At 40.5% G+C, this 27,620-nt stretch overlaps 1 protein-coding gene across 3 annotated transcripts in view; it reads right to left on the bottom strand.

Annotated features, from left to right (window-relative positions):
- Nucleotides 1-27,620, bottom strand: part of GHR (growth hormone receptor) — a 316,755-nt gene that overhangs the window by 264,794 nt on the left and 24,341 nt on the right. Inside the window, exons 5-9 of one of the 3 annotated variants that reach the window (XM_060295740.1) lie at nt 25,611-25,824; nt 17,620-17,669; nt 12,911-13,028; nt 10,497-10,562; nt 8,312-8,841 (exon numbers count right to left, since the gene is read on the bottom strand). The gene's annotated coding sequence lies outside the window, so the exon portion shown is untranslated. Of the gene's footprint in view, nt 1-7,563; nt 7,697-8,311; nt 8,842-10,496; nt 10,563-12,910; nt 13,029-17,619; nt 17,670-25,610; nt 25,957-27,620 lie in introns of those variants that run through there. The other 2 variants (XM_030882018.2, XM_060295742.1) reach the window with 2 other exon arrangements.

Raw genomic sequence — 27,620 nt, 5'->3', positions numbered from 1 at the left:
GAAAATAAATTTTTGGAAGAATGCTAACAAAACTTCCATTAACTACTTAAAATGCATTCATTCAACCAAAACTTAGGAAGGATTTTCTATGGGATATAAAGTGAACAGAAAAGGTCACTACTATTAGGGAGCTTACATTTTTGTTGGTGGAGATGGACAAAAAAAGGAAAAATAAATTAATAAATAAGATAATATTAGATAGTGGTAAGTGCTGTGAAGAAACTAAAACAGGGTTATACAATAGCATGACCTAGTTGGGGAAAGGTTACTCTAGCTAGGGGTCAGAGAAGTCCTTTTGAGAAGGTGACATTTGAGCTGGGGCCTGAATTACAAAAGAGGACCAGTCCTATATGGATGCGTATGTGTATAAATGTGTGTGTACACACACACACACACACACACACACAATCACACCTCCATCATATCACAGAGTCAGGCCTGAAAAGGATAATGTCCTTTCATAAAGTATTATCTCTCTATCCTCCATAAAATACAGACCATGCAGTTATTAAAAACGGGAGGCTTACTTGTTAGATATGCATCCTAAAGTATAATATTTACATCTACAAAAGGAAAGGACAAGATGTCTGAGACTGCTTTAAAATACTCAGGGGCACGGTGGAAAGATGAAAGAAGATTAGCAAAATATTGATGACTCTGGAAGCTGAGTAATGGGTACCTGAGGCTCAAAATACTATTTTCTTTACTTTGTTTATGTAAAATTTCCCACAGTCAAAAGTATTTTTTTTAAATAAAATGTATATCAAAGATAGAGAATTCCCAAAGTCATAGAAATCCCACCTCACCAAATTTTCATCCACAAATTAGGAGTTCAAGCAGGAAAGGGTCCAGTGGAATCATGAAGGTGTAAAGAAAAACTCTGGACTATGCAATGAGAAAGGAGGTTACAGGATACCCCTTCAATGGAATGCTGAGCTGGCAAATTGGATGTGTCTCCCCAGTGCTACTGAGTCCTACAGAAAAATTCAAAATGTCTCCGTCTTGCTTCAGATATTAAAAAGTTCTAGATGTTTCCAAGGCCCTGAACAAGATCCACTTTGGGAAGCTGGCCATCAGGTTTGGGTGCCATCATTAATCTAAGGAGAAATATACCAAATTTGCATTACGAGCTGAGATCCCAGTTATCACCTGATCCTATCCACGTCCCTTTGTCCCCAACTCTCCACATACTTCTTGTCAACAATTCAATTTCTCTCTGTGTTTTACTACATACTAACGTCATTAATAAAATATTTATTGAATGTTTATTCTATGACAAGCAGAGTACTGTTTTGCCAATGCCCCTATTGGAAATAAGATGCTACACTGACTGCTGATAGGAAAGAAATCCTTCCTCTTCATTTTGCTGCTCTTTCTTTAATATTTCAGACTTGCTAGGTATAAAAATGGTGTCTTTTCTTCAGTCATCATCATCTTGTCCAGGGATTCTAGTATTTTCTTCTACTCCTTTGGGAAGAAGCCACTGTAGAGGTTTTGTCTTTAGGAATCTTTTTATTTCTCCTTCACATATGCTTTTCAAGGCTCTTCTTTACTTTGCTTTACCAAATTGAGGTTTTCTGGGATAACAATTACATAGCTTGAAGATGTCCAAAGAAGCAGCTGATAGGGTGAAGCAGGATCATATGCCATCATCCTGACCAAGGACAAAGGCTGATTTCCTGACTGATAGCAATCAAAATTGGCAGTCTGACTGAAGACTCATCAGCCGTCATCAAACTTGAGATGAGCTGTTTTCTGCATCATGGTAGCACCTTCTATTTTAATGAGCATGGGGAGAGAACTATGTAAGACTCTGCTTTGTAATGGTCTCACTCTACTTTTTTTTTTTATATGGCCACTCAAAGATAAAAAAAGATGGATGTGATGCTTACTATGATAAAGTACATTTTTTAAACAAGAAAAAAAAAGAGCTTTTCTTTGTACCAGTGACTATCATATTTCTAATAAACTAAAGGAACAAAGAGGGATGCCTCTTTTAAGGTTTTTAATTATATACTACTTTAAATGTTTCATTCGATAAACAACTGAGGATACAATCAAGGAGTTATTATAGCAAATGTCTAGCATAGCAGGCTGTCCACCATAGATAAATACATCAAAGCACCTGTTCAATTTGCAAGCCCTTTTGGTTCTACTGCTGACTGAGGGATTTATCAGGGTGCTTTCTACCACCGGCGCCAAATCTCCATGAAGTGAGTGTTTTCCCTAGGATACACTTTCCACTTAGAAGCCCAGCCAGCTGGGGGATAGACTTGTTTATGTTTAAACGAATTCACAATATAAGAAGAAGAATTCACTGGGATTATAATGATGTTCTTCTAAAGAAAACTGACTGAAGTCTAGTCAATAACAGAAGACGCAAGCCCTAATCAGAGCAGTAAACACATCTGGAAGTTTTAAGGACTCTGTAGAAGAAATTACCTACTAATTTTGGAATGGAATATTTGAAGGTAATTTGAGATGCTAATCACACAGCCCAACAATTTCTGACAGAAATCACTGCCTTCCTATGAATCATTAGTAAGTGAAATTTGTGCCTGACCTAAGGCTTCATTTACCTATATTAAAAGGTAGTGAGAGACACCCAACAAAGAAGTTGAGACTAAACAATGACCCTCTCTGTCATCCTTCGTTTAAGGGTCTGGTACTCATCGTGGAATTTTCTTTAGCTCAAAGCAAAAACAACAACAAAAGAAAAGCAACTACTTCAGAAAGACCTCCTGCTTCAGACCATGATGAGCGGTTATTGTTTAGAATGGGAGCTGGAAGCACAGATGTGATTACATTTTTATCTGTTTTACTTCATTGATTAAAAAAAAAATTAATGGTAAGGGAAAAGAATCAGCAAACACTATTTCCTGATGCTTATATTCAAAATTGTTGTGTATTGTTAAATAAGTGATATAAATTATAGCCTGACTGTCCAAAGCAGCCCACGTTAATTCAACTAACACTCTTCCCACATGCTGTAATGCTATGTTTACAGCATTCAGCAGAGTGGAAAAATATAAAAATGAATAAAATTTATTTTCTGCTCTTGAAAAACCCACAGCCTAGCAAGGAAGACAGATATGTAAAAAGACCATGAAACTGGAAATGAATGAAATAGGTGTTCCCGCAGACATTCAAGCAAAGCTCCAAAAGAGCTGAGAAAAAAGAGAAATTCAATAATTTGATGGATTCAAACATAGCCCTGAAAAGAATCCTAAGAGGTCATCTTGTTTACTCCTCTTTTTTTGTTGTTGTTTATTTGTTATTAATGTGTAAGAAATATGAAACCCAAGAAATTCAATAGTTTGCAACAATTACAAAGCCTGTTAGAGGTAGAGCTTAGAGGGGACCCAGGTTTCCTGACACCCTAGTTTACTATTATTTCACATGATGCCATCCTAACTTGCAGGTTTCTTATATCAAAGTTGAACTTTGGTTTAGAACTTATATGTCCAAATACTTATCAGTGGGTCTAGCAAAGCAAACACACACACAAACACACACACACACACACACACGCACGCGCGCGCGCGAGGGGGACAGCACGGACAATTTCATCTAAGAGCACAAGACTCTCATTGGCCCCTTGTCCTGACTGAAGGTCTGTGCACACGGTAGGGCCTTCTGATAGGCCCAGATGTCAGTCTATATCACAGGTTGGTTTTCTCTCTTTGCCAAGAAGAAAGAGTCATTTCTTTCACATCCAGACTTGCTGAAATAAACAACACTGTCATCATCGTCAACCATAACCATTTCCTGCAGGAAGACAGAAGATTCTCATCTGTGTCAGATTCTCAGCTGGGAAACTCATAATTTAGTCAAGAAGCCTCAGATGGATACACAAAAGAGAAATCAATCATAACAGATAGGTGTCTAATGCGAAGTACAGGCCATAAATGCTACAGACTTTGTGTGGAAATGCCTCAGCCCCAGGCGGTAGGCATTAGCATTCTCACAGAGGAGAAAAGTGAGTCTCAGAGGAGTTAATTTGCATGTTGGTGGTAAAGCTCAGACTCAAACTGAGCTCTGATGGGTCCCAAAGTGGTTGCCTTTGAAGCACACCCTCTCCCCTGTGTGTCCTGTATATACCAGCTTTGCTTCCTTACTCCAAGGAGAGGACTTGGTAAGTGAGGAGCATCAGGGAACTCCCTTAGGGCTGATGGCCAGATACACCTGCTCTAGACTTCCCCGTGGCATTGGCAAGCATTTACCTCCAGAGGAAGATGAGGTTGTTGACTCAGTTCATGTCCTGTATGGACACCTTAAATCCCAGTTTCCTGAAGAAGCGTTTCTGTCTGATGTACTTTCACCTCATTTATGGCCAGATGGCATAGTGTCTAGGACTTGGATAGAACAAGCCTTCAATAAATGCTGATTGCTAGTACTGACTCATGCTCATGGAAGCAGACACAATGAGGTCCGTGAAAAGAATACCTCGCAATGTAGTCTCTACCTGTCTGTAACATGCAGTTGCAATTTGCTTGTCTTCAGAACATTCTACTTCTGCTGTTCTGGGGCTTGGTATTCCTTGACAGTAAGAAATTAGGTAGCTGTCTTCACTGCATGTAGAATTCTATTTACCTGCACAGTATTATACTTTCCACAGATTTATTGGGAGTTCAGGCATGAACAAATGTTTTGAAACTATCATCATAATGTTTTGACTGTGGATGATTAATAATCTGAAAAGAATGAGTTGTTTACAGGTTTGAAATTAGTGAACAGTGTAATGAGATGGCTAAAACAGCTCATGAATATTAAGCTGACTTAACAGATATAGAAAGTCCAGGACTAAGGATTTCACATCTCTGTTTTCAATGACGTACATTAGGAGGGATGGAGAGAATGTGGACTCGAGGCATCCTGGTCAGGGCAGAAAAGGGTGGCACCCCACAGTGGGTGAGGAACAGCTCCAAGAACAGGCAAAAAATAATTCAGGAAGAAGGAGCATACTGTTTGTTTTCCAATACAGCACTTAAAGGGAAGAGAGATTAGATTCATTGTGTGTGGTTCCAGCAACTTAATACTAGGCCAGTGAGCAGAAGAAAGTGTTGATTCAGTACAGGCAGAACTCTCTAAACATAAATCTCCCCTAGAATGGACTGGCTAGTGAGGCAGCAGGATTTCCATCTGATTATTTCCAGGGAGAGGTAAGCTGGCCCACTAACATGGAGGGCTACTGAAGTGGAAGTTCTTGCCCCAGTAGGGAGTTACCTATAAAGTCGGTGATCATACTAATCAACCATGTTATTGAGTATATTGTTTCCATTATATTGCCCCGGGTTGAAAAAAAATCACTTGCCAAAAAGGCATCCTGTGTTGCCTTGTTTACCCAATTAGCCAAGGTCTGACTTCAGCCTTACCGAACTTCAGTTCTTATCAATTCAAGATTCAGAAAGTGATTACGTGATTTGAATACTCATATTATTTGTCACTACCACAGATATTATAGGGTTTTCTTTTTATTTATTTATTTATTTTTTGTGTGGTATGTGGGCCTCTCACCATTGTGGCCTCTCCCATTACGGAGCACAGGCTCCGGACGCGCAGGCTCAGCGGCCATGGCTCACGGGCCCAGCCGCTCCGCGGCATGTGGGATCCTCCCGGACCGGGGCACGAACCCGTGTCCCCTGCATCGGCAGGCGGACTCCCAACCACTGCGCCACCAGGGAAGCCCAGGGTTTTCTTTTTTAAGAAGAAAAAGTGACGGTTTGTATGGACGCATGTGAACACACTAATAAATAGAAGTTATTTTCATTATTGACATACTTTTAAAAAATGTCTTCCCTGAAAGTAAACCAAATCTCCAGAATTGTGCAATTTACCAGTGGAATGACCAGAGAAGCTTAAGATTAACAGATTTAAAAAATATAACCCATGCCTTTTTCCTGAGCTAAACAATTTGCTGTGCCACATTCTCAGTGTATCACTCAGATTTATCTTTACATTAACAACGCTTACCAGCAGATAGCCAAAAAGGCTCGCCAAGTTGGACCAACTTCAAGATTTGTTTCCATGCTGGGGTGCTTCACGCGATTAGCAGAAGCAGAGTGCAGCTAGGGCTCATTTATTACATTATGCTATAAACATTTTGTCTTGAGCTAACAAGATACTCAACACAATTCCATAGGTTACTAAGCACCGTATACATCTGTTAACACAGGCACCAGAGATAGCACAGAAAAGGCATCTAGAATCCATTTTTAAGAGGTTTATGATGCGAAGTCTGCTGTCTAAAAACTAACAATCAAAAACACAGCCCCAAACTCTGCCTAGAACAAATATTTGCAAGACAAAGTTATGCTCAGTTTGGAAAAAAATGCACTCGTGTCGTCGCTTTGTCAATGCATTTATAGATTTTCATTTCACACCTCTGCCCATTAAGTGTTGGTTTTCCATGCCATTCAGGAGACCCAAGCTATAATTTCACTGTGATATATTTACTCCAAAAGAAAAGCTGAATGTTGACTCACCAACTTTCCTTAGACTCACATGAAGCAAAAAGTTTACGAGGGTGGAAGAAGATGAGAGACGGGACATACTTAAGCTAAGAATGAAGTTTTCCAGTGGTCTCTGGACTTAAAACACATCCTTCCAGCTCCATCTAAAGTCCATCTGAAGGGAAACCACGAATGGCCAGACCCCTTGAAATCTAATCTGGGAACACTGAGCTTTGTTTTTCTCAAAAGGAAGAAGAATCCTCAATCACAGAAAAGATGGAACCAACAATTCTGTCTACTAAATCATTTTATTTCGTTCCTATCCAGCATTTTAATTTCTGGAAATGTTTCAATACTATAGACCTCCAAGGTCTATACCCTGGCACCCCAGAGAGGAGGACTTCCAGGATGACACCACCTGCTCAGGTGAGGAAAGATGAGTGCCTTCCCAGGCACACACACCAGGGAGTCTAAACACCCCAGAGGCTGTGCACAACAGTACCCTGGGAATCTCAGATCCACGGATCCAACCTGGGTCCGCGTCGCCGGGCTTCTGAACCCACACATTAACACGTCTCCTAGACCCTCCGTCCTCCTATGCAGGTCTCCTGAGAGCTCCAGAAACCTCCACCTCCAGACTTTCGAAGGCAAAGGGATTAGTATTTTAAAGTCCGTGGTACTTAAATCCTGTTCAGAAACTCCTGAGACTTCCCAACCCTCTGGCCTCCTGTTACCTTTCCCCGTCCCTTCCAAGGTCTCCTGGCGGCACAAACAGGCGGGCGGCACCTCTCTGGCCTCCTCCCTCCAACCCCCCTGCACACCCTACTGGCTCAGACTCCGACACGCCCCCCCCCCCAGGCGCACACACGCGCGCACACACACCGCGCGCACACACACAGCGCGCACGTACACCCATTCAGCCCACTGACCCTGCACCGGGCCACCCACTCCCACAGCATGACCCCAGCAGGCGTACCCCCCGCTCAGGCTCATATATAAAGCACTTACCCCAAAACAGACTTCCCTGTGCACCCGCAAGTGGGTGACCCTGCCCAGCACCCTCTGCGCGCCGCCGGAGTCTTCTCCCCAGACCCGTCGCTACCCCACTCACCCGCGCGGCTCTCTTGCCTCGGGCAATTCTGTCAAAACTTTAAGCCTGGTTGATTTCATAACCACGAGTGTGTTCAGGGCTGGAGGAGTTCGGCTCGCCACGATCTCCACCCACCCCAGCTCATGGGGACTGGTGGCCGTGACTCTAACTGACCCCAGCTCCGCTGGTGCCAATGCGCGGCTGCAGTCCGCAGAAACGCGCAAGGGTGGTGCGCTTTGGGAAGGAGCGCGCGGTGTAGAGGCGCACAGCCGAACAACCTCCCCTCTCCTCCCGCGGCGCAGCCAGGACCTCTCCCCGCTTAGCAGCGAAGCCTCAGCAGTTCCTGCCCCAGCCCGGCTGGCTGATGATGTCAAACAGAAACAGTCGCAAAACTTCTAAGACTTTAACAAAACTGGCTTCGGAGGAAGCCCCTCCAGGCACCGCAAACGCGGGTGGGAGCAGGCGCCAGCGTGGGATGGTTCGCCTGTCACCCCCAACTCCCTGACGCCCCCACCCACTTACACATACACACACGCACACGTTGAGAGCGTGGATCGGGTTACAACTACCCACCAGCAGAAAACAACTTCTTGGTGAAGAGGAGGGGAGCAGTGCCAACCCCCAAGTCACCAGGACAAAAATTATCCGTGTAAATACATAAGACAGATCCCCACTTTCATAAACAACTGGCGTCCCAGGCTCCACTCCCAGGCCCCCCGACACAACATGGGGAAAATCAGAGCCCGATTCCGGAGCTCCCTTCCAGTACCTCCGAGCCTCGCCTCCGGAGAGAGAGAGCGGTTCGCGGCCGCGCTGGGGCCGAGGGCGCGGGGCCCTCCGGCCTGCGCGGCCCCAGCCCGGGGTCCTCGCCGCTGCCTCGGCTCAGCAGCAGCAGCCGCCGCCGCCGCCGCTGCAGCAGCCGCCGCTGCTGCCGCCGCCGCCGCTCCCTAGACCGCCTCCTCTTCCCATGGCTGCGCCCTGCTTGGCAGCTCCGGGGCTGTCAGGCTTGGGGAGGGGGAGGGGAGGGGTGAAACGGGAAGGGAGGATGGGAGGGGAGGGGAGGGGTGAGAACCGGCGGGCGCCGTTCACTAGGGGTCACGCCGCGCCCGGCCCGCCGCCCTCGGGATCCAGGCTGCCGCAGCGAGGGGAAGCGGGAGCTCAGGGCGGCTGGTTCGAGACCCGCTGGGGAGGCGCCGAGCGCAGTTCGGACCGAGCACTCCGCGGAACTGGGATGAAGCGTTCCCCGGCGAGGAGTTGGAGTTGGTGCGTGTCACTCTCATCTGGGCTGTGCGGCTCCTCCTAGAGGAAAATATTGGTAGTTGCAGGACACTTCCTTCCTCTCCGCCCACCCCTGTTCCCAAAAAGAAGGCAGGACCTAAAAGAACCTAAATGCAGTCAACAAATTCAAGGGAACGCTTACAGAAAGGTTAGCTTTCTGCTGGAATGGGGGCGGGGGGGGTAGGGAGGGGGGGAAACGGACAAGACAGCTTGGAAAGCGTAACTGGCAAACCAAACATTGCCTCTTTACACCTGCAACCAATTTCCAAACTCCTGCTCCCTGGGGCATGGTGAAAAGATAGTTAAAGGACCTTACTTCAGAGGTTAGAAAACGGAGGCAAGAGAGATGAAGTAATTTACCAAGGACACGAGGCATGTTAGAATAGGGGTATGTCCAGAAACTGGAGCACAGGGAAGCAGGGTGTCCAGACACAGACCTCGGCCTGAGAACTGTACTTGTGTGTGACCTAGGGAACGTGGTGTTTAAATGTCTTGCGCTGGACATCTGTCAAGTACGGGCCTGCCCACCTCATTCTACTGCAGTGAAAAGAAAGTGAGAGAAGAAGCTGTCAAAGTGCTTCAGAAAGTCAGTATCGTTCTGCATAAGCCTGTCATTTTGTTAAAGCATCAAACTCCCAGTCACCACATGCTTTTCTAAGTAGAAAGTTCAAAAGTCCACTTCCAGGTTGTCTGAGATCTGACAGAGCAGCCCATCATGCTATCTTTTTACTATTTACTTTATTACTGACAGCCAGTTGTAACATCATTTATTTAACAGATTCGGCTTACTAAATGACATTTTTTTTACAGGGTTCCCAGACACAAAGCCAAATTTATACCCGGAGAGAAATGTTTAAGCAACAACTTAAAGAAACCAAGCTTCTTAGCACTAGAATAAAAAATCCCCAGGGCATGGAAAATAGCACAGGTATGCCAAGACTTGGGAAGGAGCATAGTACCAAAGACTTCGGGCAGCAGATGTCACATAAGATACCCTTCTTTTTAAAGGAATCCAAGAAGTGGAAAATTCTGTTCCTTAGAGTCTTTTCTGGCGCTCAGCTGTGGCTCAACAACCCAACTGTTCAAGGCAAAGACACCCAGAATGAAAGGAGGGGGAAAGATTCTAGTAGGGGTGTGGACCACACTGTCCCATTCTGAGGCAGGAGGCAGGATGGGTGTTGATCTTGAACTGGTCCTGCTCTAGCTGTATCCCACTCAACTATAATGAGGCTTCCTTTCCCTAAGAACCACCCCTAATCCCTTGATTTCTGGGGTTCCATGCTTTGCTAGAGCAGTAGGAGTGCTTACCAATGTCTGGAGTTTTTAAAAGGGGAATTGCCCACATAGAGAGAGATTAGGGCACAGGCAGGCAGAACACCTGCTGGGTGGTCAGTACTGCCAAGCTGGCTGAAAGGGCAGCACTGGAGACCAGGCAGTCCACGAATGCTGACTCCACTCCTTCTGAGATGAACTTCCAATTTGGCCTTTCAGACTCTGACACTGCCAAATTCTCTCTTTATATCCCTTCTGTGCCTTCTCATTCTTGCCCGCCCCCCTCACCCTCAAGCTCAGAGAATCTTCTAGCAGGTGCCAGAGGGACTCACAAAATATTTTCTAAGTTCTATCGTTTATACCCTGAGATGATTTCAGGGCCATGCTTAGCAAAGAAAGATTACCTTCTTTCTTCCTCTGGGTTCATCTGGAGCCTTCATTCTGTGAGACAGGGAAGCTGACTGCTCCGTCTTTGGGAGAAAGGTCATCATGCACAGAAAACATTGGTTAATGTAAAAAATTATGGAACCAGACATAAATTTGCAACTTACATGAAAGGCAGTCCTTTTTAAGCCCCCTGAATAGAGATTCTCTGATCTCATATATGATCATGTATAGGTCTATAGTAGTATTTGCCTCTTTATAGTTTCCAGATTATGAGGGAGAATGTATCAGGTACTGAATTAACTAACTTGCTACAAGTTAAGGCATGCCAGAGTACATTTACCTCATGAAATGTGAAACTGTACTTACCATTCCTTCCCCGCTGCCTGGAGACCATATAGGGAAATTCTCCTTAACCTTCAAATTCCAGCTCAATTGTTTAGTGCCTGGCTTTTCCCAAAGGTGGAATTAATTAATTAACTATCCCTGCATCTGCATCCTCATGGGTCTTTATACCTACTTGTATTAAATATTTCAGTTTTTACTAACATGTATACTTTTCCCATTAATTATGAGACCTCTGAGGGAGGCACTATATATTCTGAGTATCTGTACCTAAAATGTCTACGTTGGTGCCCAGCAAATGGTACGATGCCCAATAAATGCTTAACCAAATTGAATGAAAATGTAGAACTTCCAAATTTGTATCTCAAACCCAGATCTTTATACAGAGCTCTGAACTGCCATCCTCCACATTTTCTCACACTCCACATTCAAAATCGGGTCACTTCCTGACCCCTCCATGCCTAACATCTGGTCCGAACCACCATGGTCTTTCACCTGAATTACTGCTGTAGTCTCGCAAACTCCTACTGGTCCTGTTTTCCTGGGGGATCCAAACTAATACAATATTTACTGGTAAAACTAGTAAGATTCTAGAAATAAAGCACACCTACTTTAAAGGATTTTTGAAACTAACACTGAATTCCCATCCACTAGGTTCTTTCAACAAATGTTGAAGAGCCTGCACCATGACAGATTTGTTCTATGAACGTAAGATGCCTCAGGGAACAAAACTTACATGGCACGTTTACAAAGACCTTGCCCTCATGGGGCTTACATTCTATTTGGGAGAGGCAGTGAACAATAATAAACATAATAAATAGGTAAATCACTGAAGTGCTGCTCAGAGGAAACTATAGTAGGATAAGGGTTTCAGGAAAGCCAGGTAACAGGTGGAAGAATGCTGGGAATTCCTTCCTTGCCCAGGACTCAGGGCATATTGTGGAGTTGAGCATGTGATGCTGTGAACACCCTGGAAGAGCACCCTTGACGCTCCCCACCCCTGTCCCCAGCCCTCACCCTCAATTGCCTTGGTTGAGAGGATGGCAGGGGAATCATGAAGGGAAGAAAACAGCTGAGGAATGTATTCATTTTTTCTTTCCTCTATTGAAAGGCAACAGGGGAAAAACTATTTCATGATCTGGAAATTCTTAGCCAAGACTTATGAGGAGGTCCCAGAGCCAGAATTAAAGCTTAAAATCACCATTTATTTTATGAATTTCAAAAAAAATTGGTATTTCGATTCAGAGCTCTTAAAAACTAAAAGGAATATGATTGCCTGGACTCTCTCTAGTGGACTCAGAACCATCCCCAGAAAAGCTCAGGACCTGGGCAATGCCATCCATGTGCAGCCAGTGGGTGGAAAGGAGCCAAACAAGATAGGTCTCAACAGAGACTCATGAATGAATGTTTCCCTTTAAATGACTTAAGTGTAAAAATTTAAAAAAATTTTTTTTAATATTTTGAGATTATTTCCTCTATCCTCCCACCAAATGCAAAAGCTTGTTTGTGAAAAGCATCTGATAGATGGTCCTCCAGCTTCTGTCTGGATAATTATATTGATGAGTAAGCCATTAGCTCCCTCATTGGGAACCGAGTTCCATTTTGTGACTGCACCATTTGTTAAGAGTACTTTAGCCAGAATCTGCTATTCTATTATTTATACCTGATCCTATCTCTAGAGCACATAGGGAAAATTTAGAAATTTAAATTTGCTTTTTTTCATGAGACACACTTTCCACATATCTCACCATAAGTTATCTCTCCTCCAGGCCAAACACATGCAGGTCTTCCCACTACTTCTCATGTGATGAGGTTTCCAGATCCTACACCATGCTGGACCTCCACCTTAGTATACACTCCAATTCATCAAAATCCTTCATAAATTGCTGTTCCCAGTATCAAATTCAATCCCATTATGGTCACCACAAGATAGAGGAGGGCCATGAGCTTCCAACTAGGTGTTCTGGAGTAATGGAAATGGCAGAAGCCTTGAAGTCCAGTAGATGTGGTGGGAGCCCCCAGCTCTGATCCAATTTCCACCTGTTGTCAGTCAGCCTACACTCCAAGGAAGTGAATTTAGCAACCTTACCATGATCAGGGCATTTCCATCCCTTCTTTTCTTTCACATTCGATCCTTTCCTACTTTTTATCTTCACATATTACGTGGTTCTTTCCTTCTATCCTCTTTATTTTTAAAAGAGGTGGGACTATAAAAGCAAAAAAAGATGTGCATGAGAAAGGGATCTGAGCAGGTATGAAAAAGTTTTTCATAGCAATTTTTATAGAAATTAGGCACACAGCGTATTTCCAGCTACTAAATAAACTATCAATCTAGTTTGCTAATCAGACTTCTCCAGGGAATAATGAAAACCCAAGAGGAAGAATACTGAACGCTTTGCATACGAAAGGAACCGACCTGCCTACCACCCATTGTCTACCCAGTGAAACCAGGAAAGGTCAGGTGAGGGGAGGAACTGCTGGAGAACTCCTTGAGGAGAGCGAGGGCTTGCAGGGTAACAGAACTTTACTCAAGGTCCCTGGCCCTCTGCAGCACTTGCTGAACCAGGTGAAGGCTGAGATGTGTTAACCAGAGGAACTCACAATATCTTGGATAAAAGAATTTGAGAGCTAAGTCAATAGGTCTCAACTGTTGTAGGCAAATAATAAATCAGAATGTCTGTTTAAATTAAATTTGCTTCATAAATTTTTTTCTCCTACGTTTTCCTAACACTATAGAGTATTCCGAGCACATTCACAGCAATTATGTCAATTTTTCTTCACAGCAGTCCCATGAGGAAGGTGTGATTATCCTCTATCAGTGAGGAAGCTGGTTAAAGAAGTAAAGCAACTGGACCAAATCATGCAATTAGATAGTTATAGGAGTTGGATGGGAACCCAGAGCCTTTCTGGGTCAAGTCCGTTCTTGGGACTCCTCCACAGCTTCTCCAGTTATCCATGCCAACCATTTTGTCTATCTTCTATTTTTAAACCAGCAGACCACAGAAAACTTTAAAAATTTCCCCCAACCTCTCTCTATATATAATATATATTGTTGATATGAATACTAATTTTTTAAATTATATGGAAAAATTACATTAAATTATTAACTGTGGTTTCCTCTAGGAGTGAAAAATTTTAGAAAGTGGGAGGGAGTAGGGGGAATGAAAGAACAAGGACTTTTACAGTTTTACACTCTAGTTTTCTTTTTTTTTAATTGAGGTATAGTTGATTTACAATATTATGTTTCTTGTGTACAACATAGTGATTCACAACTTTTAAAGATTATACTCCATTTGTAAATAGTTTTCTTTTAAATCAGGGAACATAAAACCTGAGTCTGCATAACAAAAACCTCATCTATATCAGAAGTTGAGTGTTCATATGATGCTAACATTCTGTGCTTTATGAAATGCTTGAATGGCATTTCATAATGCCATTCTACTAGCTCCTCTAGTAGATTAAATGTATATTCGCTTTAAAATAATTTGATTCACAAGCAACATTCTAGAAACACGTTCATTGTACAATGTGAAATGAGGTACTACCTCTCATCAATTTATTATATAATTTTTATATATAATAGACAGTTTTTATTCTGTCAATATGCCTTATTATCTATTTTATTATTTATTTGCCTTATTTATATCTATCTGTTTAATATTTTCCTAGCCCCCATCTTCTAAAAGAGGATTTGAGGTGCCTTCTGGAGAAATATATAAGCCATAAAGATGAATAAATAAAACATGAAAAAATGGGAATGGAAGAAAAATAGGGTATAAAACTAAGATAACAGGCAAGGATAGTTAGCTCTTGAAGTAAATATTATAACATCCTGTTCATTTGCTAGAAGTGGGCCACAGTTTTGGCTCTGAGCTTCTTTGTGACCATAAGAAATAAGAAAACATGATCCATTATAAGATGTATACTTTCCATAGGGTGAAAGCCAAGAATTGCTTAGAAGTGCATCTTCTTCTGAAACCAAAACATACAAGAAATTGTTCCTGAAGGTCATCATACAGGGACTCAACATAGTGGGCTGGATGATGTATTAGTGATGTTGTATAAGACGAGACTGAGGGACATTCTTTCCCTCTGAAAATTCATGTGCAGATACCAAAGTGGGAAAATGCTGCCAGAAATTAGAGGCAATCTCACACTCATCTTTAACTCTTTTTTAACTCAAAGCCATTGGTAAAATTTAATTGTAAGAACATAAAGTATTTATTTCATAGTGACCACAGAAAGTTTTGGTTCAAAGTTATTTTAATTTAGTAATATCTTAGATTTGAGAATGCTGGTATTTAAAATTGTAATTGCACTTGTAGTTCATAAAAATCTTAATCTGTGGAACTATGTGTCCCAGGGTTTGAGCAAAATCCATCCAGATAAACAGAAAACAAAATGAATAAGATATTTGAGATTTATTTACAATTCTCGGCTTTCATGGGATTACTTGAAGTAAAAGATTGACCTAACTACTGCATTATCTGGAGGTTTATTAGGTTTACTGTAAATACATCGACTGTTTCACTTATGTTTGTAACTCACGAAGACGTTAATAAAATTTTAAACCACATTTGCATGCCTGATGCCTGATGGGTGTTGATTCCAAAATGAAAATCATCAAAACGTAGAGCCTGTTTTTTTCCCCTTTAGAGCACTCTCCAGAAATAAGTTTGCAGAAATAAACAGCATTAGTAACTTTCAGTTATTGAAAGTGGTCATAATAGGACTGGTGGAATCAGCAGCCCAATTTTTGTGGCATGAATCAAGGTCATCAAAGTTTCCTCTAATAAAATTCCCCACTGTCTTCTCACACTGCTGTACCCCAGATTTGTCTTTCTGGGCATGCAATTCCAATGTCAAAATCTCTTCTTTTGGTTAAGGCTTTGTTTGTAGAACGGTCTTGTCAAAATTCAAATATTTATTTAAGATGAGCCACAAATTAATTTATGAGAAACTATTTACACATTCACAGGGATGAATTAAGTGCTTATAATTTTTAAAACAAAGTAGTTGCTTAATTTATGGTTTTCCCCAAGAATTCCATACTTTGAAGGAGATTGTGTACCAAGTATAAGTTCACTTATATTCCCATTTTCATTAATCTCTTTATATAAATACAAAATTGAGCTGCAGATCACTGTGAGATAAAATTGGGTTAACATAGTTTCACTCAGTGGGCAGGAATTTGGTGTTTCATGTTTCCTATCTGGCTTTATTATGGGTAATGTATATTTTGCATTAGAAGAAAGTGATTATACACAGATATAGATACATCATAATATAATATATGTTTACATATATTCTAGAATTTTAATTTTAAAACATAGCATATTCCCATGGTAAAAAAAATGAACACAAAAGAATATAGAATGAAAATTTATTTGCAACAGATAAGACAGAAGAAAGACTTAATTAACTATAAAGGGCTCTTAAAAACTGATTTCTAAAAAATAGACAAGTTACCCAATAGAAAAATAGACACTTCAAAGATAAGAAGAGATAATTCACAGAAAAATAGAAAAATTAAAATAATTATAAACATGAAAAGATGCTCAAATTTATTCACTGCTAAAAGTGTAAATCAAAACAATAAAAAACTTTTTTTTTAATCTATCATACTGGAAAAGATAAAACATGTTAATAATATGCACTATTAGTCAGGGTGTGGGGACAAAGACATTCTTATTCAATGTCGATTGAGAATGTAAATAGGCAAAATCGATTTTCAGGATCATTTGGCATGTTGATAAAGTTTTAAATGCATGTATTCTTTCACCCAGAAATTCCACTTTTAGAGGTATATACTTATAAACTCACAAAATTTTGCTAAATTATATGAATGAAGGCAATTTAAAAATGATTCTATATTGTTTATCTTTTGACTTTGGTATATTGTTTTGGTAAAATGGTATATTGTTTCTATGAAAAGACATTTAATTTTTACATGGTCATATTCATCCATTTGCTCATCACAGCTATCATTTATTACCTTACATAGTTAACTCTGCCTTGAGATCAGCCCAAATACCACCACTTTTCATTTGAGGAAACCCAACCAAGAGAGCATTCATTCACTTACTCAGAATGAGAGTAGAGATTTGATCTCAGTTCTAAGACTTCAAAGCCTATGATATTTCACCTCATTATACTCAATCTTGAAAAGATGGAAAGACTGAAACCTTGAAAGTAACTTGGGGATCGCCACCACTGTTTTAATTCTTATCAATTTGGGGACCACCCGATGGGAGGAAGGATTCTTAGCTGCTGATGCATAGTTCTCCTTAGTGTAGTCACTTATTCCACCTCTTAGTTTTTGGTATATAAAATATGCATCCAAATCTTTCTCAAACTTAGAATGTTGGAATAAATAAAATCGCATTTCCATATTTGGAAATTTGTCTCTGAAGGTGATAACGTTTTCAGTGATTTCCAAATGGGGAATTAGCACATCAAAAAGATTGATAAAATAGATAATCAATAAGGACCTACTGTATAGCACAGGGAAGTCTACCCAATATTCTATAATAACCTATATGGGAAAAGAATCTGAAGAAGAATGGATATATGTATATGTATAACGTAACCACTTTTCTGTACAACTGAAACTAACAAAACATTGTAAGTCAACTATACCCCAATATAAAATAAAAATTAAATTAAAAAAAGAGATAACATCTAGAATGGCAAGTACATGAGGAAAGGCACACTCCCATATAATGATGGTAATGTATGGTTAGTAACATTTTCAAAAGACAATTTGGCAACATATATAAAAATTTAAATTCTGCATACCCTTTGAACCATCGATTCTACTTCTGGGATTGTCCAACAGTAACGTCTACCTGAGTAAAAAGACATATGGACAACGATATTTATTCCATATTTAATAGCAATACAGACAACTTGATGACAAAATACTCCGTAGTATAATCAATTAAATCAAAAGTTTATACAATGGAGTGGGATGCAAATATACCGAGAATGAGATAGACTAGTCTTCACTGATATGGGCTGCTGTTAGTGATCTATTATTAAATAAAAATAGTTGCAGAAAACTAAAGTATGAACCAACTTTTGTAAGAATGCATAGCAAAAGATCTGGGTTACCCCTAGAGAGGGGATATGGGAAAGGGCAAGTGGGGAAAGGTGAATATTCACTCTGTATTTCATATAGTATTGTGTACTGTTTGAATTTTCTAGTGAGTTTAAAACTTTCACAAATTCAGTCTTTATATAGTTTTGATGTTTTAGATTTTTTTTCAGTGAGCAAAGACAACTTCTGTAATTTTTTTAAAAGCAATGATTTTTTATAAAGGTGAAAGTAATACAACTGCTTTGGTTTAAGAAACAGGTAGTATAGCCAAACTAAGTCAACTACTTTGATTCAGACTAAGGTTGAAAACTGTCTTCCATTAACAACATAAAGCAATAGATTAGAGAGTTTTACTTTCAATAAGAATTGTTTACATTAAAATTTGGTGAGAGAGTAGCACTGACATACATACACCACCAAATGTAAAATAGCTAGCTAGTGGGAAGCAGCCACATAGCACAGGGAGATCAGCTCGGTGCTTTGTGACCACCTAGAGGGGTGGGATAGGGAGGGTGGGAGGGAGACGCAGGAGGGAGGGGATATGGGAATATATGTATACATATAGCTGATTTGCTTTGTTATACAGCAGAAACTAACACAACATGGTAAAGCAATTACACTCCAATAAAGATGTTAAAAAAAAAAAGGAAAAAAAATTGGCATCGTTATTAACCCAACTTTCTTGAGAGGTCTTAAAACCATTCAAGCAAAAATGACTCAGAGAATGATGGTTATGATAAAAATCCCCATAAGGCCTCCCTTCCCGTAGGCTTAATACAGACCCAGTTTATTTGTATATTCTGAAGAAAGGAAGAGTTCACAGTGGGCTAAGGCTGGTCACTCATTCCAGCTCCCACTATAATCAGTTTCTTTTATTTCTTCTGAGTGTTGGCACTCCATCTCTGTGCCCAGCAGATTATGGTCTCAGCACAAGTCAGGGAGGAGACGTGCATTCTTTCCTGGGGAGGAGTTGTTAGACTTCTTGGCACATCCTAGGTTAAGGTTGGATTATGCTATCATGAAAAGAGTTTAGCTCAGGAGGTAATCTGTACTTTGTTAATTTATCTGGTCGCAGAATTTACTAAGGAAAAACTCTGTAATTCTTGCTCCCTGGTGGATTTCAAAGAAGACATGATAGCTTTTCTGCTTGAATGCTCTGCATATGATGTGCTTTGTGATACATTTCTACCCAAATGAAGGGTTTTAGTTAGAAGCTGGAGATGATTCTTTTAAAAATAGAAATTCTAAATATGCCACAAAAGAGGCTGGTCTGGTCAGGCCTGGGGATGGTGTTAGTGTAGTTTAGATTTAGAAGTTATGAAATTGGTGGAAACACTTCTGGGTCATTGCAGTGAGAGGTTTAGCAGTGTTGTACAGAGCAAAGCCTAACAGGCTATGGTTTGTTTCTTCTCAGATTCAATCCTTACAGTTACTTTTCTTCCAAAAAGCCGGGGACATAAAACCTACGCCACTGTCTTGCTGCCCTATCTTCCCAGTGTAGAACAACAGAGGCAGCTCAGAAACAGTAGCGCTGTGAAGGATCTTTTTTTTTAGAATTATATTTTATTTATTTTTTTATACAGCAGGTTCTTATTAGTTATCCATTTTATACATATTAGTGTATATATGTCAATCCCAATCTCCCAATTCATCACACCACCCCCTCCCCACCACTTTCCCCCCTTGGTGGCCATACATTCATTCTCTGCATCTGTGTCTCCATTTCTGCCCTGCAAACAGGTTCATCTGTACCATTTTTCTAGGTTCCACATATATGCATTATACGTATTTGTTTTCCTCTTTGATTTACTTCAATCTGTATGACAGTCTCTAGATCCATCCACGTCTCTACAAATGACCCAATTTCATTCCTTTTTATGGCTGAGTAATATTCCATTGTACAAATGTATCACATCTTCTTAATCCATTCATCTGACGATGGGCATTTAGGTTGCTTCCATGTCCTGGCTATTGTAAATAGTGCTGCATTGAACATTGGGTTGCATGTGTCTTTTAGAATTATGGTTTTCTCTGGGTATATGCCCAGTAATCAGATTGCTGGGTCATATGGTAGTTCTATTTTTAGTTTTTTAAGGAACCTCCGTACTGTTCTCCATAGTGGCTGTATCAATTTACATTCCCACCAACAGTGCAAGAGGGTTCCTTTTTCTCCACACCCTCTCCAGCATTTGTTGTTTGTAGATTTTCTGATGATGCCCATTCTAACTGGTGTGAGGTGATACCTCATTGTAGTTTTGACTTGCATTTCCCTAATAATTAGTGATGTTGAGCAGCTTTTCATGTGCTTCTTGGCCATCTGCATGTCTTCTTTGGAGAAATGTCTATTTAGGTCTTCTGCCTATTTTTCGATTGGGTCGTTTGTTTTTTTAATATTGAGCTGCATTAGCTGTTTATGTATTTTGGAGATTAATCCTTTGTCTGATGATTCATTTGCAAATATTTTCTCCCATTCTGAGGGTTGTCTTTTTGTTTTGTTTGTAGTTTACTTTGCTGTGCAAAAACTTTTAAGTTTCATTAGGTCCCATTTGTTTATTTTTATTTCCATTACTCTAGGAGGTGGATCAAAAAGGATCATGCTGTGATTTATGTCCAAGAGTGTTCTTCCTATGTTTTCCTCTAAGAGTTTTATAGTGTCCGGTCTTACATTTAGGTCCCTAATCCATTTTGAGTTTATTTTTGTATATGGTGTTAGGGAGTGTTCTAATTTCATTCTTTTACCTGTAGCTGTCCAGTTCTCCCAGCACGACTTATTGAAGAGACTGTCTTTTGTCCATTGTATATCCTTGCCTCCTTTGTCATAGATTAGTTGACCATAGGTGCATGGGTTTATCTCTGGGCTTTCTATCCATTGATCTATATTTGTTTTGTGCCAGTACCATATTGTCTTGATTACTGTAGCTTTATAGTATAGTCTGAAGTCCAGGAGCCTGATTCCTCCAGCTCCGTTTTTTCCCCTCAAGACCGCTTTGGCTATTCGGAGTCTTTTGTGTCTCCATATAAATTTGAAGATTTTTTTCTTCCAGTTCGGTAAAAAATGCCATTGGTAATTTGATAGGGATTGCATTGAATCTGTAGATTGCTTTGGGTAGTATAGTCATTTTCACAATATTGATTCTTCCAGTCCAAGAACACGGTATATCTCTCCATCTGTTGGTATCATCATTAATTTCTTTCATCAGTGTCTTATAGTTTTCTGCAAACAGGCCTTTTGTCTCCCTAGGTAGGTTTAATCCTAGGTATTTTATTCTTTTTGTTGCAGTGGTAAATGGGAGTGTTTCCTTAATTTCTCTTTCAGATTTTCACCATTAGTGTATAGGAATGCAAGAGATTTCTCTGCAGTAATTTAGTATCCTGCAACTTTACCAGATTCATTAATTAGCTCTAGTAGTTTTCTGGTAGCATCTTTAGTATTCACTATGTATAGTATCATGTCATTTGCAAACAGTGACAGTTCTACTTCTTCTTTTCCAATTTGTATTCCTTTTATTTGTTTTTCTTCTCTGATTGCCGTGGCTAAGACTTCCAAAACTATGTTGAATAATAGTGGTGAGAGTGGGCATCCTTGTCTTCTTCCTGATCTTAGAGGAAATGCTTTCAGTTTTTCACCATTGAGAATGATGTTTGCTGTGGGTTTGTCATATATGGCCTTTATTATGTTGAGGTAGGTTCCCTCTATGCCCACTTTCTGGAGAGTTTTTATCATAAATTGGTGTTGAATTTTGTCAAAATCTTTTTCTGCATCTATTGAGTTGATCATATGGTTTTTATTCCTCAATTTGTTAATATGGTGTATCACATTGATTGATTTGCATATATTGAAGGATCCTTGCATCTCTGGGAGAAATCCCACTTGATCATGGTGTATGATCCTTTTAATGTGCTGTTGGATTCTGTTTGCTAGTATTTTGTTGAGGATTTTTGCATCTATATTCATCAGTGATATTGGTCTGTAATTTTCTTTTTTGTAGTATCTTTGTCTGATTTTGGTATCAGGGTGATGGTGGCCTCATAGAATGAGTTTGGCCGTGTTCCTTCCTCTGAAATCTTTTGGAAGAGTTTGAGGAGGATGGGTGTTAGCTCTTCTCTAAATGTGAAGCCATCTGCTGCTAGAATTTTGTTTGTTGGAAGATTTTTAATCACAGTTTCAATTTCATTACTTGTGATTGGTCTGTTCATATTTTCTATTTCTTCCTGGTTCAGTCTTGGAATTTTATACCTTTCTAAGGATTTGTCCATTTCTTCCAGGTTGTCCATTTTATTGGCATAGAGTTGCTTGTAGTAGTCTCTTAGGATGCTTTGTATTTCTTTTTTTTTTTTTTTTTTTTTTGTGGTACGCAGGCCTCTCACCGCCGTGGCCTCTCCCGTTGCGGAGCACAGGCTCCGGACGCACAGGCCCAGCGGCCACGGCCCACGGGCCCAGCCGCTCCGCGGCACGCGGGATCCTCCCGGACCGGGGCACGAACTCCCGCCCCCTGCATCGGCAGGCGGACCCCCAACCACCGCGCCACCAGGGAAGCCCTATATTTCTGTGGTATCTGTTGTAACTTCTCGTTTTTCATTTCTAATTTTAATGATTTGAGTCCTCTCCCTCTTTTTCTTGATGAGTCTGGCTAATGGTTTATCAATTTTGTTTATCTACTCAAAGAACCACCTTTTAGTTTTATTGATCTCTGCTATTATTTTCTTTGTTTCTATTTCATTTTTTTCTGCTCTGATCTTTAGGATTTCTTTCCTTCTACTAATTTTTGGTTTTGTTTGTTCCTCTTCCTCTAGTTCTTTTAGGTATAAGGGTAGATTGTTTATTTGAGGTGTTTGTTGTTTCTTGAGATAGGATTGTATTGCTATAAACTTCCCTCTTAGAACTACTTTTGCTGCATCCATAGGTTTTGGATTGTCATGTTTTCATTGTCATTTGTCTCTAGGTATTTTTTGATTTCTTCTTTGATTTCTTCAGTGATCTCTTTGTTATTTAGTAACGTATTGTTTAGTCTCCATGTGTTTGTGTTTTTTACGTTTTTTTCCCTGTAATTGATTTCTAATCTCATAGTGTTGTCGTCAGAAAAGATGCTTGGTAGAATTTCAATTTTCTTAAATTTACTGAGGCTTGATTTGTGACCCAAGATGTGATCTATCCTGGAGAATGTGCCGTGCATACTTGAGAAGAAAGTATAATCTGCCGTTTTTGATGGAATGTCCTATAAATATCAATTAAATCTATCTGGTCTATTGTGTCATTTAAAGCTGTGTTTCCTTATTAATATTCTGTTTGGATGATCTGTCCATTGGTGTAAGTGAGGTGTTAAAGTCCCCCATTATTACTGTGTTACTGTCGATTTCCTCTTTTATAGCTGTTAGCAGTTGCCTTATGTATTGAGGTGCTCCTATGTTGGTTGCATGTATATTTATAATTGTTATATTTTCTTCTTGGATTGACCCCTTGATCATTACGTAGTGTCCTTCCTTGTCTCTTGTAACATTCTTTATTTTAAAGTCTATTTTATCTGATATGAGTATTGCTATTCCAGCTTTCCTTTGATTTCCATTTGCATGGAATATCTTTTTCCATCCCTTCACTTTCATTCTGTATGTGTCCCTTGGTCTGAAGTGGGTCTCTTGTAGACAGCATATATATGAGTCTTGTTTTTGTATCCATTCAACCACTCTATGTCTTTTGGTTGGAGCATTTAATCCATTCACGTTTAAGGTAATTATCAATATATATGTTCCTATTACCATTTTCTGAATTGTTTTGGATTTGTTTTTGTAGGTCCTTTTCTTCTCTTGTGTTTCTCACTTAGAGAAGCTCCTTTAGCATTTGTTGTAGAGCTGGTATGGTGGTGCTGAATTCTCTCAGATTTTGCTTGTCTGTAAAGCTTTTGATTTCTCCAACAAATCTGAATGAGATCCTTGTCGGGTAGAGTAATCTTGGTTGTAGGTTCTTCCCTTTCATCACTTTAAATATATCATGCCACTCCCTTCTGGCTTGTAGACTTTCTGCTGAGAAATCAGCTATTAACCTTATGGGAGTTCCTTTGTATGTTATTTGTTGTTTTCCCCTTGCTGCTTTCAATAATTTTTCTTTGTCTTTAATTTTTGTCAATTTGATTACTATGTTTCTTGGCATGTTTCTCCTTGGGTTTATCCTGTATGGGATTATCTGTGCTTCCTGGACTTGGATGGCTATTTCCTTTCCCATGTTAGGGAAGTTTTTGACTATAATCACTTCAAATATCTTCTCGGGTCCTTTCTCTCTCTCTTCCTCTGGGACCCCTATAATGTGAATGTTGTTGCGTTTAATATTGTTCCAGAGGTCTCTTAGGATTTCTTCATTTATTTTCATTCTTTTTTCTTTATTCTGTTCCGCAGCAGTGAATTCCCTCATTCTGTCTTCCAGTTCACTTATCCATTTTTCTGCCTCAGCTACTCTGCTATTGATTCCTTCTAGTGTTTTTTAATTTCAGTTATTGTATTGTTCATCTCTATTTGTTTGTTCTTTAATTTTTCTAGGTCCTTATTAAACGTTTCTTTCATCTTCTCAATGTTTGCCTCCATTCCTTTTCCGAGGTCCAGGATCATCTTCACTATCATTATTCTGAATTCTTTTTCTGGAAGGTTGCCTATCGCCACTTTGTTTATTTGTTTTTCTGGGGTTTTATCTTTTTTTTTTTTTTTTTTTTTTTTGCAGTACACGGGCCTCTCACTGTTGTGGCCTCTCCTGTTGTGGAGCACAGGCTCCGGACACGCAGGCTCAGTGGCCATGGCTCACAGGCCCAGCCGCTCCGCGGCATGTGGGATCTGCCCGGACCGGGGCAGGAACCCATGTCCCCTGCATCAGCAGGCGGACTCTCAACCACTGTGCCACCAGGGAAGCCCCTCTGGGGTTTTATCTTCTTCCTTCATCTGGTACATAGCCCTCTGCCTTTTCATCTTGTCTATGTTTCTGTGAATGTGGGTTTTGTTCCACAGGCTGCAGGATTGTAGTTCTTCTTGCTACTGCTGTCTGCCCTCTGTTGGATTAGGCTATATAAGAGGCTTGTGTAAGTTTCCTGATGGGAGGGACTGGTGGTGGGTAGACCTGAATGTTGCTCTGGTTGGCAGAGCTGAGTAAAACTTTAATCCACTTGTCTGCTGATGGGTGGGGCTGGGCTCCCTCCCTGTTGGTTGTTTGGCCTGAGGCGACCCAAGACTGAAGCCTACCCGGGATCTTTGTTGGGGCTAATGGCGGACTCTGGGAGGGATCACGCCAAGGAGTACTTCCCAGAACTTCTGCTGCCAGTGTCCTTGTCCTCACGATGAGACACAGCCACCCTCCACCTCTGCAGGAGACCCTCCAATACTAGCAGGTAAGTCTGGTTCAGTCTCCTATGGGGTCACTGCTCCTTCCCCTGGGTCCCGATGCACACACTACTTTGTGTGTGCCCTCCAAGAGTGGAGTCTCTGTTTCCCTCAGTTCTGTCAAAGTCCTGCAATCAAATCCTGCTAGCCTTCAAAGTCTGATTCTCTAGGAATTCCTCCTCCCATTGCCAGCCCCCCAGGTTGGGAAGCCTGACATGGGGCTCAGAACCTTCACTCCAGTAGATGGACTTCTGTGTATAAGTGTTCTCCAGTTTGTGAGTCACCCACCCAGCAATTATGGGATTTGATTTTATTGTAATTGCACCCCTCCTACCATCTCATTGTGGCTTCTCCTTTGTCTTTGGATGTGGGGTATTCTTTTTGGTGAGTTCCAGTGTCTTCCTGTTGATGATTGTTCAGCAGTTAGCTGTGATTCCAGTGCTCTTGCAAGAGGGAGTGAGAGCACGTCCTTCTACTCTGCCATCTTGAACCAATCTCCTCTCGCTGTGAAGGATCTTATATGTGAAATCATCATTCCCACATAATGACTGTCGAAGAAGAAGAACACTTTTTAGGTTTTTTGAAATAAAGAAGAGTCATTAAGCTATTGAAAGTGCACAAAGTCAGAATTAATGAAAGAACAGTTGAGACTGATAATTTTCTAGTATACTGGTAGTATGGTCAATTATTTGATGGAAAAGCCATTTCAACCTAGAATTGCATGAAACTCAGATAAAAGAAACCTGAGCCATAAAATAGCTAAGAAGGAAACCTGAACTTACCACAGAAGCAATTGCTTAAGCCATGCAAGGCCAAAGGTTTTGCCAATGCTTATGTACAGAAACTGGAAGTTAATGGAAGTTAATAACTGAACCGCAGCTATTATCAATATTTCATCCTATATAATGTCATGTATAGTAAAATGCATATAATTCTTTTTTCAATCATGCTTATCTAACCCTCCTGTCTTTTTAAGGAACCCATTTGGAGAACCCTTGTGGATATTATTTTAGGAAGGCATCTGTGGCATTCATGGAAATGCTCAGATCTCCTTTCCAGAGAACTTTGTGCAAGTACTGGGGTTGGCAGACAACCTCCAGAGGCCCAACCTTTGGATCCGCCATAATGTTCATGCCAAGGCCGCACTTTCTTCAGGCTTCACCCAGCCAGTGACTGGCTACTAGGGCTGGGACATTTCTGCCCAACACCAGACTCTTCTAAAGGGCAGTCTCTGCTTTGTGGCTCCCCATCGACCTGATTGATGCAGTGTAGGAGCTGTAGTATAGTCTGAAGCTCTTCCTATTCAATACATCATCATCCTTCCTTCCTTCTCTCTTTACACAGGTGCTAGACCTTCATCACAGTCTGATGCTTTCCTAGCCTATTCTGCTCCCTCTCCCCTACATCTTTCACAGGTGTCTCCTCCAAAAAATCCTTCAACTATCTAATTCCATCTTGCCTTCAGCTTCTTAGATAACTTGAGATGATACAGCATTTGAATTAAGTGGACCCCCAATTTGCAATAGAGATAAAAGTTCTTTTAACTTTTAAGTACATTTTTAAAGAACTTTTAGGCACTGCTTAAAATCTTGTTCCAACAAGAGTCATTGCTGTCTGAATGTGTTTTAGATTACTTACTTATAAGGAGGCCTTGAACAGGCCCCTTATCTGAACAGTGGAGCTATTACTGTTTACAATGCTGTGAGAGAATCTTCAGGGACTTGGCTTTCTCTCTGACCCAAGTACAATTTGCTCTTCAGCCAAAAAGAGTTACTTCGATGCCAGTTGGCCATCACTGTTGATTGGCATCTCACTGGCTATACTTTGCAAAAATATGCTTGATGATCAGGTTCAGAGTTCTTACATGCAGATCAAACCACTGGATCCAACAGATTCTAAAGAATAAGTGTATCATATAGAATTTTTCTCACATCTGTCTCTGCTTAAAATGATAACTTATTCCTTAAGGATGTCAAAATCTGATTTTAATATGATCAGATTCAGATTCAATTAATGAAAAAGGATAAATCAAGAGGACGAGTTTACTTACATTTTTCAGCCATGTATGTATGTATCTGTAATATGTTCATTTTCCCTGCAGATGGGTAGGTAATATCATCCACTTTCTCACTTACACAGACCTCCTTCAAAGTGTCTTGGTTTTACACAGGCACTTTGGGTGCATAAGTGCCCTGGGTTCATTATAATACCCTTGGCAACTAGTGAGATTCATGAATATAATTTAAATAGTATGAAGAATTTCTTGATAAAACTCCAGTCAAATTTAATTTTTAAGCCATTTAGAGCAGATTATTTTCACTATGTATTATAATACCATCAGGAA

This window comes from Globicephala melas, chromosome 3 (genome assembly GCF_963455315.2).
Source record: "Globicephala melas chromosome 3, mGloMel1.2, whole genome shotgun sequence".
Classification (NCBI taxonomy): Eukaryota; Metazoa; Chordata; class Mammalia; order Artiodactyla; family Delphinidae; genus Globicephala; species Globicephala melas.
This window is presented reverse-complemented; position numbering and strand designations above follow the sequence as displayed.